We start from the raw sequence: 12,905 nt of genomic DNA, 5'->3' as shown, positions 1-12,905 counted from the left end.
TGACAGTCTCCCTCCTCACCCTGCTGATCGGCCCATATTGCGGTCACCTCTTGTGCTCCATGTATAACCTCAACCTTAATATCAATCAGATCTTCACCCTAAAAAGAACAATGTAAGATGAGCTCAGGTCCAATCACTTCATGGTCAGATGTTGTGGGGACTTCAGTGTCATCTACCTGATGATCCTCCGGGATGTTGTGATTCTCCTCTGGATAGTCCTGGGGATACAGAGGACGGGGACATCTCTCTGGTGGATTTCTCCTCCTGGATCTATCTGTGGAGACACAGAGACTGAATACATGACCTGCCGTGTATCTGTCTATATATGAGACTCGTCTCTCAGAACCGGTAATTCTATGTTTATGTATCAGGGAATAAATTACATTGTTGTGGTCCTCACCACCGGTACAGAGGTCCCAGCACATTGTGGGCCCCAAATATGAAGTAATAATCAGTGAGGCCAAAGCCTAATGCTCTCTGCTCTGCACTCGGAGGATGAGGACCCCAAGGAGAGGGACAGAGAAGACCCTCGTCAGTCAGATGAAGGAGCCGTACTAAGAAACACAACTTCTCTAAAATTCGTCTCCACCAGGGATCGAACCACAGAGGAGCTGGAGAAAGCTCCACGTTTCCATCCATCAGTTTCTTCCCTCCTAATTCCCCGTTATGGAGATTGGGGGGGGGGGGGACGGTTACCATTTACCAGTACCGTATATACTCGAGTATAAACCGACCCAAGCATAAGCTGAGGCACCTAATTTTGCCACAAAAAACTGGGAAAGCTTATTGACTTGAGCATAAGCCTAGGGTGGCAAATGCAGCAGCTACTGGTAAATTTCCCAAGCATTGCCCCCTCAACCGAAATCCTGGTATGCATGGCACCCTTCATCCCCAATCCTGGGGGCCATGCATACCAGGATTGGGGACGAGGGGTTGGGGACCATGCATACCAGGATTGGGGTGCCATGCATACCACGACTGGGGATGAGGGGTGGGTGCCATGCATACCAGGATTGGGGATGAGGGGTGGGGGCCATGCATACCAGGATTGGGGATGAGGGGTGGGGGCCATGCTTACCAGGATTTGGGACGAGGGATTGGGGGCCATGCATACCAGGATTTGGGCACGAGGGATTGGGGGCCATGCATACCAGGATTGGGCATGAGGGGTGGGGGCCATGCATACCAGGATTGGGGACGAGGGGTGGGGGCCATGCATACCAGATTTTGGGACAAAATTTTTGGTAGGCATTGCACTCACTGCATGCCCTATAACTGTGTAGCCGAACCGCTCCTTTTGGTACAGAAACATATCCTACAAGACATGTGTGGTTGACTGGCCTGATATTGATGTGAATGGTCCCTGTTCCTCCTGCTCTTTCTCCTTTGCCACCACCTCATCCATCATTCATCACCTGAAGCTTTGTTTTAACGGAAGTCATAGAACTGGGATAGTAGCAGGAAAACATCCAGCAATCCTCGTAGTAGGTAGGATATGCGCCAAAACGCTGACCACCTCAGGCCTAGCCGCTACTACATACATGCGCTTGCATTCCAAGAAAACAAAGCAGACGCTAACTTCTATCATCATCATCATGCTCCTCACCTTGGCACTCTCAACTCCTCTGATGGAGAAGCCAGGGCCCACCGGAGGAGTCTGGTTCTCTGGTGGGCTCATCCAATGCTGCCCTAAAGCAGGCCGGGCTAAGAAAAGTGTGGGAGGAACTTCCAAGGACAAATGGGGGCGGCTGGGGACCGTGTGTGGACACCCAGACGAGTATGGACACCCGGCCGCCCCCTGGCGGCAGGGGACCGAGCGTGGACACCCGGCCGCCGGGCGGCTGGGGACTGAGTATGGATACCTCACTGCCAAAGCAGCCATGAGGTAGTGGCCAGCTTTGGCCTCCTCCAAACTAAAAGGCCCCATTTCAAGTGCAAGCTAGCAGTATGGTATTGCAGCCTGGGGGTGGGTGGGTGGCAGGTTGCACACTTACGCTTGCATTCCAAGAAAAAAAAGCAGATGCTAACTTCTATCATCATCATCATGCTCCTCACCTTGGCACTTTCAACTCACCTGATGGAGAAGCCAGGGCCCACCGGAGGAGTCTGGTTCTCTGGTGGGCTCATCCAATGCTGCCCTAAAGCAGGCCGGGCTAAGAAAAGTGTGGGGGGAACTTCCAAGGAGAAATAGGGGCGGCTGGGAACCGTTTATGGACACCTGGCTGCGGGGCGGCTGGGGACCGAGCGTGGAAACCTGGCCGCCGGGCGGCTGGGGACTGAGTATGGATATCTCGCTGCCAAAGCAGCCATGAGGTAGTGGCCAGCTTCGGCCTCCTCCAAACTAAAAGGTCCCATATCAAGTGCAAGCTAGCAGTATGGTATTGCAGCCTGGGGGTGGGTGGGTGGCAGGCTGCATACTTGCGCTTGCATTGCAAGGAATGGGGGAGGTACAATTGAACACTGCCCTGGGACAAGGACTTGCACGGGGATAGTTGAAAGTCTGCATCTTCTGATGCGGCAAGGATCACTCATGATGGGCACACTTTTAGACAGTGACCTGGGTGTCAGAGATGCTTCCCCATGCTGTTCCCATGTCTTTTCAGCACTGTATGCATGTGTCACACAGTACATGGCCAGATAAGGTTGTATAATGTTAAAATGACATTTCCCGGTGAATGCATTTGTCACGGTTGAAAGCAATACAAAAGTGCAAAAACGCATAAAAAATGCTACTTGTGAACATAGCCCAAGCTGTGGAGGAGTATTTTGGTTTTTGGCTATTTATTTTACCTTATACAGAAGTCTTTACCCTGGAAAGGATGTTCCTTAACATATTTCACAGGAAAACCGTTTCAGTTTCGTTTTTGAACGTTTTATTGTGAGCCCGTAAAAGTGGCTTAATACCTCTGACCACGTTGTTGACAGCAGTGACCTGGGGGTCAGAAATGCTTCCTGGGGCGATCCCCATGTCTTTTGAGCACTGTGACTATCGTTTTGGGCAATTTTTAGGCTTTCTACAGACTGCCAGGGGTGCCGCCGCAAAAATGCTCGGGTCTCCCATAGACTAACATTGGGCTCGTTGCTCGGGTCGAGCACCTGAGTATCACGGTAAGCTCGGCCCGAGCACTCGAACATTTTAGTGCTCGATCAACACTAATAAAGAGTTACTATTGTTTTATCGTTTAATCCTTGCATTACCAAAAGAAAATTAAGAATCTATGATGTCATCACGATATAAACTGATTGTTAATATGATGTAAAATATGACGTTTTGATTCAATAAAAACTTATGGTTAAAAAAAAACTAAGTGCGCAGTGTATATCATCCAGTATTGCTGAAGCTCTGGTTTACTCACTGTGCCCATATGCAGCACGAGGCCCCAAACTATCATCATTTCTGCTGCATTTACAGGGGTCCATCTGGGGGATGATGATGATGATGATGATGTGGGATTTTGGGCGTATAGATATGTCTGGGCGCCATAAGATTTATTATATCCTCACTGAAGAAGCCAATTTCAGCCTCTACCGAAAAAACTGTCGGCCTCCTCTGCTGAACAGCGGCTTCTTCACAATGGGCCATTATTATTATATTCTTCTCCCCAGGAGGATGTGTAAGTGGAGCTTTTACACCTGTATTGTGTGGGCCGAGTGGAAAGGGAAATATTTAAGAGAAAAAAAAAAGTAGAAAGGCCTATAACTCTCTGTACTCAGAATCGCCGATCTCCTCCAGGAGACACATTCCCCCTATAGAGAGGAGTGCGCGGTGATCCGACCTTCTCCTCCAGGAGAAACATTCCCCCTATAGAGAGGAGTGCGCGGTGATCCGACCTTCTCCTCCAGTAGGGAAAGTTCTGTGCTTCTCCGCCTGCAGAGCGAGTGGTGAATAGACGCGGGGGCCGAGAACTGCTGGAGCCTCCATGTCCGGCTCTGGGGCGTGATCGGCTCCACCACGCTCCATCTTTATGTCAGGACTCGTGTTTCGGGGTCTGAGGGACGGTCCGGTGCCGATATTTATCCAGGACTTTGTGCTCAGTACGGAGAAAGTGAAGAAAAAAAAACGCCTCCTCCACCCCTTAGGATGTGTTCACAAGAAGCGTTTTTGCACTCTCTCATTGATTTCAATGCTGCAAAAAATTGACATTCTGCTTCTTTAAAAAATGCAGCAATTTTCCAATTCAGTCAGGAAAAAAATAATCTTGTGCCTGAGATTTATAAAGTTTTTTCCCCACTTGTAAGGAGTGGGACTCCTAGACTTGTAAAGCCTATGCACTAAGTACAGCTGCAACCTAAAAACAAAATTCCTTTTTGGGGTTTGCATATTTTCTTATCTCTATTAAGTATTGCCAAAAATTAGAAGGAAGAGGGACTCCGATACCCCCTGTATTAGACATAAAGGAGGCCTCATACACCTTCTGTTACAATTGTAAGGTAGTGGGAGTCCTAGACTCATAAAGGCTATGCACTAAGTGCAAGGGCTGCCAGAAATTAGAAGGGACTGCAATACACCCTGGAAGACACGTAGAGGAGGGTGTCAGAAAATATTTCATTTTTTATTCCCCATTTGGAAGGAATGGAACTCCTACACTGGTAAAGCCTATGCACCAAGTGTATAAGAACATTTACTCCTGGGGGGTATACAGATATGTAAGAGATTTTTAGAGGTAGGCCTCTAAAAATGATGGAGGGAATCATCCACACACTGTAAAAATTAAGAGCGAGGGTCTCATGATCACACTATTGGTATGGTGGATGATTAGGACATGAAAAAGAATAAACCATTAACCATATACCCTTGTTTGGATGGGAAGGGGTGCAAGGGAATAGATCAGAAAAAAAAGGAACATTTTAATTGGCTTTTTCCTCTCCTGCTGTCATTCGGTGAGAAGCCTGACCCAACCCAGCCCTTGTTCATTTTTATAAGAGTCAGCCTGTCAGCTGACAGGAGGATGCGCTTATCAGCTATAATTCCACCACCGGCACTAAAAACCCGCTCTGACAAAACGCTAGCGGCAGGGTAGGCGAGGACCTCCAAGCAGAAGAGAGCCAGTTCATGCCACGTGTCCAGTTTGGATATCCAATAGTTGTAAGGCACAGAGGAATCACGGGGGACATCGCTACGGTCAGCAAGGTACTCCACCACCTTCAAAAACATTTCCCTCCTTGTCAGAGTACCCCGCGCATCAGGGCCTGGGGGCTGGGAGGGTCTAATGAAGCTGTCCCAGACCTTTGATAGTGTTCCCCTGCCTCTGCACCTTGGTTGTCCATGGAACTGTGACTTCTGCCACCAGTGTTGTCAGATGGTGATTTTTGTACTAATTGTTCAACTGAGGCCTTCTGGAACTGCAACATTTTACTAGCCCTCTGTGCCACAGGAAGGAGAGATGGAAAATTCTCCTTGTAGCGTGGGTCGAAAAGGGTGAACAAGCAGTAATCAGTGTTGGCCAAAATGCGAATAAAGCGATGGTCACAGGAGAGGCAGCGAAACATAGAGTCAGCCATGTGTGCCAGACTGCCAACAAGACGACGACTATTCATCTCCTCCTTTTCCTCCTCTTCAGCCTGAACAGATGAGAGGTTACTACCCACACCAGCTTTATCCCTAGTGCAGACAATAATCTCCTGATCCTCCTAAGCCTCCTCCTCCTCCAATTCACGATAAGATGAGGCTGGGCTATGTAGTATCACCCTGTGTACTTTCTTCCTACCATCTCCACCTGGTCCACATGCAAAGCTTCTACTTTACTTGTGAGCAGCGAGAGTTTGCGTAGGCACAGAAGAGGGATCGTTATGCTGATTACGGAGTCATCCCCGCTCACCATCTTTGTTGATTCCTCAAACTTTTGTAGAACATTACAGATGTCAGATATCTATGCCCACTCTTCGGTTGTTATGTGCAAAGGCTGACCGGAATACCGACGGGCATGTTGTAGCTGGTATTCAACTACTGCCCTCAGCTGCTCACAGAGCCGTGCCAACATATATAATTTGAGTTGAAGTGTGTGGTCATGTTGCGCACCAGTCGGTGAGCGGGCACTTGCAAGCACTGCTGCAGCACAGCCAGACTGGCGGCAGCTGTAGGTTACTTGCGGAAATGGAAGCACACGCAGCGAACCTTCACAAGTAGCTCAGGCAAATCTAGGTAGGCTTTCAGAAAGCACTGAACCACTAAGTTGAGTAGGTGGGCCAGGCATGATACAAGTGCGAGCTTGCCAAGCTTCAGAGCCGCCACCAGATCACCAGATTACGGTCATTATCACACACGACCATAGAAGTAGCCTTGAAAAGGACTATTTTGTTTCAGCAGCAAGGCCTGTAATGCAAACTCTCCCTTCTCCAGCAACTCTTCCTACTCTGTTTCCAGGGTAGAGTGTGGCGAGCATCGCATCACAGGGTCTTATATAGACCCGATGAAGTGATGCAGCCAGCCAATCACAGTAATGAAATTAACCAACATGGCTGCGGCATTACCATAATTGGCAGGCAATCCCTGCATGTTTAGTGGCTAAAGAACAGCAGCGAAACATGCAGAGTGGGGACTCGAGCACAAGGGATACTCGATCAAGTACGGAGCAGTGGCGAGCAGGCTCATTCATCACCAGCTGGGACATCTGCAGACAAAATGTGACCGATGCTCTAAGGAAGATGAAAGATTCTGAAAGAAGCCGCCGAGGACGAAGACTCAAGACTGATGAAGACGACAGCGGAGAAACCGCGACTCACAGATCAGAAGAGAAGAATCAGGGAATGAAAGCTGTGAGAAAATGTAGAGAAACCAGAGCAAGTCTGGAGAAAAATCATCTATTATAGGACGAGGCCGAGAGACGTCATCACATCCACCGAGCCAACAAGAGTCTCCTCTCACCTGGTGATGTCAGAGGCCGGAGCTCCTCCATCATCACCTCCTGGTACCGATCCTGGTGTCCTTCTAGATACTCCCACTCCTCCATGGAGAGATAGACAGCAACGTCCTGACACCTTATAGGAACCTGACAACGACACCGTCATCACCCAGAATCCTCCAGTGCTGTCCTGTATAATGTCCCAGCAGTCACCTCTCCGTTCATCACCCAGAATCCTCCAGTGCTGTCCTGTATAATGTCCCAGCAGTCACCTCTCCGCTCATCACCCAGAATCCTCCAGTGACGTCCTGTATAATGTCCCAGCAGTCACCTCTCCGCTCATCACCCAGAATCCTCCAGTGCTGTCCTGTATAATGTCCCAGCAGTCACCTCTCCGGTCATCACCCAGAATCCTCCAGTGCCGTCCTGTATAATGTCCCAGCAGTCACCTCTTCGCTCATCACCCAGAATCCTCCAGTGCTGTCCTGTATAATGTCCCAGCAGTCACCTCTCCGCTCATCACCCAGAATCCTCCAGTGCTGTCCTGTATAATGTCCCAGCAGTCACCTATCCGCTAATCACCCAGAATCCTCCAGTGCTGTCCTGTATAATGTCCCAGCAGTCACCTCTCCGGTCATCACCCAGAATCCTCCAGTGCTGTCCTGTATAATGTCCCAGCAGTCACCTCTCCGCTCATCCCCCAGAATCCTCCAGTGCTGTCCTGTATAATGTCCCAGCAGTCACCTCTCCGGTCATCACCCAGAATCCTCCAGTGCTGCCCTGTATAATGTCCCAGCAGTCACCTCTCCGGTCATCACCCAGAATCCTCCAGTGCTGTCCTGTATAATGTCCCAGCAGTCACCTCTCCGCTCATCACCCAGAATCCCCCAGTGCTGTCCTGTATAATGTCCCAGCAGTCAGCTCTCCGGTCATCACCCAGAATCCTCCAGTGCTGCCCTGTATAATGTCCCAGCAGTCACCTCTCCGGTCATCATCCAGAATCCTCCAGTGCTGCCCTGTATAATGTCCCAGCAGTCACCTCTCCAGTCATCACCCAGAATCCTCCAGTGCCATCCTGTATAATGTCCCAGCAGTCACCTCTCGAGTCATCACCCAGAATCCTCCAGTGCCGTCCTGTATAATGTCCCAGCAGCCACCTCTCCGCTCATCACCCAGAATCCTCCAGTGCCGTCCTGTATAATGTCCCAGCAGTCACCTCTCCGGTCATCACCCAGAATCCTCCAGTGCCGTCCTGTATAATGTCCAAGCAGTCACCTCTCCGGTCATCCCCCAGAATCCTCCAGTGCCGTCCTGTCTAATATCCCAGCAGTCACCTCTCCGGTCATCCCCCAGAATCCTCTAGTGCTGTCCTGTATTATGTCCCAGCAGTCACCTCTCCGCTCATCACCCAGAATCCTCCACTGCTGTCCTGTATTATGTCCCAGCAGTCACCTCTCCGCTCATCACCCAGAATCCTCCACTGCTGTCCTGTATAATGTCCCAGCAGTCACCTCTCCGCTCATCACCCAGAATCCTCCACTGCTGTCCTGTATTATGTCCCAGCAGTCACCTCTCCGGTCATCCCCCAGAATCCTCCAGTGCTGTCCTGTATAATGTCCCAGCAGTCACCTCTCCGCTCATCACCCAGAATCCTCCAGTGCTGTCCTGTATAATGTCCCAGCAGTCACCTCTCTGGTCATCACCCAGAATCCTCCAGTGCTGTCCTGTATAATGTCCCAGCAGTCACCTCTCCGCTCATCACCCAGAATCCTCCAGTGCTGTCCTGTATAATGTCCCAGCAGTCACCTCTCCGGTCATCACCCAGAATCCTCCAGTGCTGTCCTGTATAATGTCCCAGCAGTCACCTCTCCGGTCATCACCCAGAATCCTCCAGTGCTGTCCTGTATAATGTCCCAGCAGTCACCTCTCCGCTCAGCAGCTCAATCATCTTGTTGCTGAGCTCTAGGATCTTCTTCCTCTTCCTCTCATGTATCGGGGGGTGCGGGGGAGGCTCTGTGATGGGGCCCAGGCTCCGCCCTCCTGACTCCTGGAGATGGATGATGGGAGTCACACCCTCCCCCGGTGTCTTCCTCACTATTGTGTAATCCTGTGTATGGAGAGAGACACTTAGGGAGAAGAATTCCTTCCCGACTCCAGATCTGACAATCAGTAGAAATCCCGGGATCAATAACCGTCTCCAGTAATCTGGGGCCATAACCTGGAATATTATTACACTCAGGACAGACATCCAGGCCCCTCTACAGCTCTTATAGGGAATCCCCATGACAACTCCTCCTGGCAGAGAGCTGCACACAATCACTGCTCTTACAGTAAAGAATCCTTCTCTTCCTCTTCTGGATTTCCTCTTCCCGATGTCGGACTTGTTACATAACACAATAAAGCGGATAGAAATGTAGAGGAGTTACCTCTCCGCTCAGCAGGGAGATGATCTCCAGGGTGAAGTGTAATAATCTTCTGGTGGTCTCGTCCTCGTCCATCCTCGGGGTCATTCAGGAGAAGGAGGGATGAACACTGGATCAGCTGGAGGGATCTCGTCCTGCCGGAGTCTTCATGATAAAGGAGAAGATGGAGATCACAGGGGACGATATAACGACAATCACTGAATTCTGCCCCAAATATCCGACATTTATCAGGAAGAATCTGGAGGAAAAGACACAAACTCCACCGCGGCCTCCTCCGCCGACCTGACCGCTCATTATCAGCCTCGTAGGAGGTCGGTCCCCGTGGTAACTACACCGCCAGAGGGGGACGGTCACCGCGGTAACTACACCGCCAGCGGGGGGCGATCACCGTGGTAACTACATCACCAGCAGGGGATGGTCACCGTGGTAACTACACCAACAGCGGGGGGCGATCACCGTGGTAACTACACCTCCAGCAGGGGACGGTCACCGTGGTAACTAAACCTCCAGCGGGGGACGGTCACAGTGGTAACTACACCTCCAGCGGGGGACGGTCACCGTGGTAACTACACCTCCAGCGGGGGACGGTCACCGTGGTAACTCCACCTCCAGCGGGGGACGGTCACCGTGGTAACTCCACCTCCAGCGGGGGACGGTCACCGTGGCAACTCCACCTCCAGCGGGGGCGGTCACCGTGGCAACTCCACCTCCAGCGGGGGGACGGTCACCGTGGTAACTCCACCTCCAGCGGGGGACGGTCACCGTGGTAACTCCACCTCCAGCGGGGGACGGTCACCGTGGTAACTCCACCTCCAGCGGGGGACTGTCACCGTGGTAACTCCACCTCCAGCGGAGGACTGTCACCGTGGTAACTCCACCTCCAGCGGGGGACGGTCACCGTGGTAACTCCACCTCCAGCGGAGGACGGTCACCGTGGTAACTCCACCTCCAGCGGGGGGCGGTCACCTTGGTAACTCCACCTCCAGCGGGGGGCGGTCACCGTGGTAACTCCACCTCCAGCGGAGGACGGTCACCGTGGTAACTCCACCTCCAGCGGGGGACGGTCACCGTGGTAACTCCACCTCCAGCGGGGGACGGTCACCGTGGTAACTCCACCTCCAGCGGGGGACGGTCACCGTGGTAACTCCACCTCCAGCGGGGGACGGTCACCGTGGTAACTCCACCTCCAGCGGGGGACGGTCACCGTGGTAACTCCACCTCCAGCGGGGGACGGTCACCGTGGTAACTCCACCTCCAGCGGGCGACGGTCACCGTGGTAACTCCACCTCCAGCGGGCGACGGTCACCGTGGTAACTCCACCTCCAGCGGGCGACGGTCACCGTGGTAACTCCACCTCCAGCGGGCGACGGTCACCGTGGTAACTCCACCTCCAGCGGGCGACGGTCACCGTGGTAACTCCACCTCCAGCGGGGGACGGTCACCGTGGTAACTCCACCTCCAGCGGGGGACGGTCACCGTGGTAACTCCACCTCCAGCGGGGGACGGTCACCGTGGTAACTCCACCTCCAGCGGGGGACGGTCACCGTGGTAACTCCACCTCCAGCGGGGGACGGTCACCGTGGTAACTCCACCTCCAGCGGGGGACGGTCACCGTGGTAACTCCACCTCCAGCGGGGGACGGTCACCGTGGTAACTCCACCTCCAGCGGGGGACGGTCACCGTGGTAACTCCACCTCCAGCGGGGGACGGTCACCGTGGTAACTCCACCTCCAGCGGGGGACGGTCACCGTGGTAACTCCACCTCCAGCGGGGGACGGTCACCGTGGTAACTCCACCTCCAGCGGGGGACGGTCACCGTGGTAACTCCACCTCCAGCGGGGGACGGTCACCGTGGTAACTCCACCTCCAGCGGGGGACGGTCACCGTGGTAACTCCACCTCCAGCGGGGGACGGTCACCGTGGTAACTCCACCTCCAGCGGGGGACGGTCACCGTGGTAACTCCACCTCCAGCGGGGGACGGTCACCGTGGTAACTCCACCTCCAGCGGGGGACGGTCACCGTGGTAACTCCACCTCCAGCGGGGGACGGTCACCGTGGTAACTCCACCTCCAGCGGGGGACGGTCACCGTGGTAACTCCACCTCCAGCGGGGGACGGTCACCGTGGTAACTCCACCTCCAGCGGGGGACGGTCACCGTGGTAACTCCACCTCCAGCGGGGGACGGTCACCGTGGTAACTCCACCTCCAGCGGGCGACGGTCACCGTGGTAACTCCACCTCCAGCGGGCGACGGTCACCGTGGTAACTCCACCTTCAGCGGGCGACGGTCACCGTGGTAACTCCACCTCCAGCGGGGGACGGTCACCGTGGTAACTCCACCTCCAGCGGGGGACGGTCACCGTGGTAACTCCACCTCCAGCGGGGGACGGTCACCGTGGTAACTCCACCTCCAGCGGGGGACGGTCACCGTGGTAACTCCACCTCCAGCGGGGGACGGTCACCGTGGTAACTCCACCTCCAGCGGGGGACGGTCACCGTGGTAACTCCACCTCCAGCGGGGGACGGTCACCGTGGTAACTCCACCTCCAGCGGGGGACGGTCACCGTGGTAACTCCACCTCCAGCGGGGGACGGTCACCGTGGTAACTCCACCTCCAGCGGGGGACGGTCACCGTGGTAACTCCACCTCCAGCGGGGGACGGTCACCGTGGTAACTCCACCTCCAGCGGGGGACGGTCACCGTGGTAACTCCACCTCCAGCGGGGGACGGTCACCGTGGTAACTCCACCTCCAGCGGGGGACGGTCACCGTGGTAACTCCACCTCCAGCGGGGGACGGTCACCGTGGTAACTCCACCTCCAGCGGGGGACGGTCACCGTGGTAACTCCACCTCCAGCGGGGGACGGTCACCGTGGTAACTCCACCTTCAGCGGGCGACGGTCACCGTGGTAACTCCACCTCCAGCGGGGGACGGTCACCGTGGTAACTCCACCTCCAGCGGGGGACGGTCACCGTGGTAACTCCACCTCCAGCGGGGGACGGTCACCGTGGTAACTCCACCTCCAGCGGGGACGGTCACCGTGGTAACTCCACCTCCAGCGGGGGACGGTCACCGTGGTAACTCCACCTCCAGCGGGGGACGGTCACCGTGGTAACTCCACCTCCAGCGGGGGACGGTCACCGTGGTAACTCCACCTCCAGCGGGGGACGGTCACCGTGGTAACTCCACCTCCAGCGGGGGACGGTCACCGTGGTAACTCCACCTCCAGCGGGGGACGGTCACCGTGGTAACTCCACCTCCAGCGGGGGACGGTCACCGTGGTAACTCCACCTCCAGCGGGGGACGGTCACCGTGGTAACTCCACCTTCAGCGGGCGACGGTCACCGTGGTAACTCCACCTCCAGCGGGGGACGGTCACCGTGGTAACTCCACCTCCAGCGGGGGACGGTCACCGTGGTAACTCCACCTCCAGCGGGGGACGGTCACCGTGGTAACTCCACCTCCAGCGGGGGGCGGTCACCGTGGTAACTCCACCTCCAGCGGGGGACGGTCACCGTGGTAACTCCACCTCCAGCGGGGGACGGTCACCGTGGTAACTCCACCTCCAGCGGGGGACGGTCACCATGGTAACTACACTTCCAGCGGGGGACGGTCACCGTGGTAACTCCACCTCCAGCGG

This window comes from Phyllobates terribilis, unplaced genomic scaffold (assembly GCF_046119375.1).
Source record: "Phyllobates terribilis strain yellow unplaced genomic scaffold, ASM4611937v1 Scaffold_1__5_contigs__length_1240528914, whole genome shotgun sequence".
NCBI lineage: Eukaryota > Metazoa > Chordata > Amphibia > Anura > Dendrobatidae > Phyllobates > Phyllobates terribilis.
The sequence above is the reverse complement of the archived record's forward strand: the minus strand, read 5'-3'. Positions refer to the sequence as shown.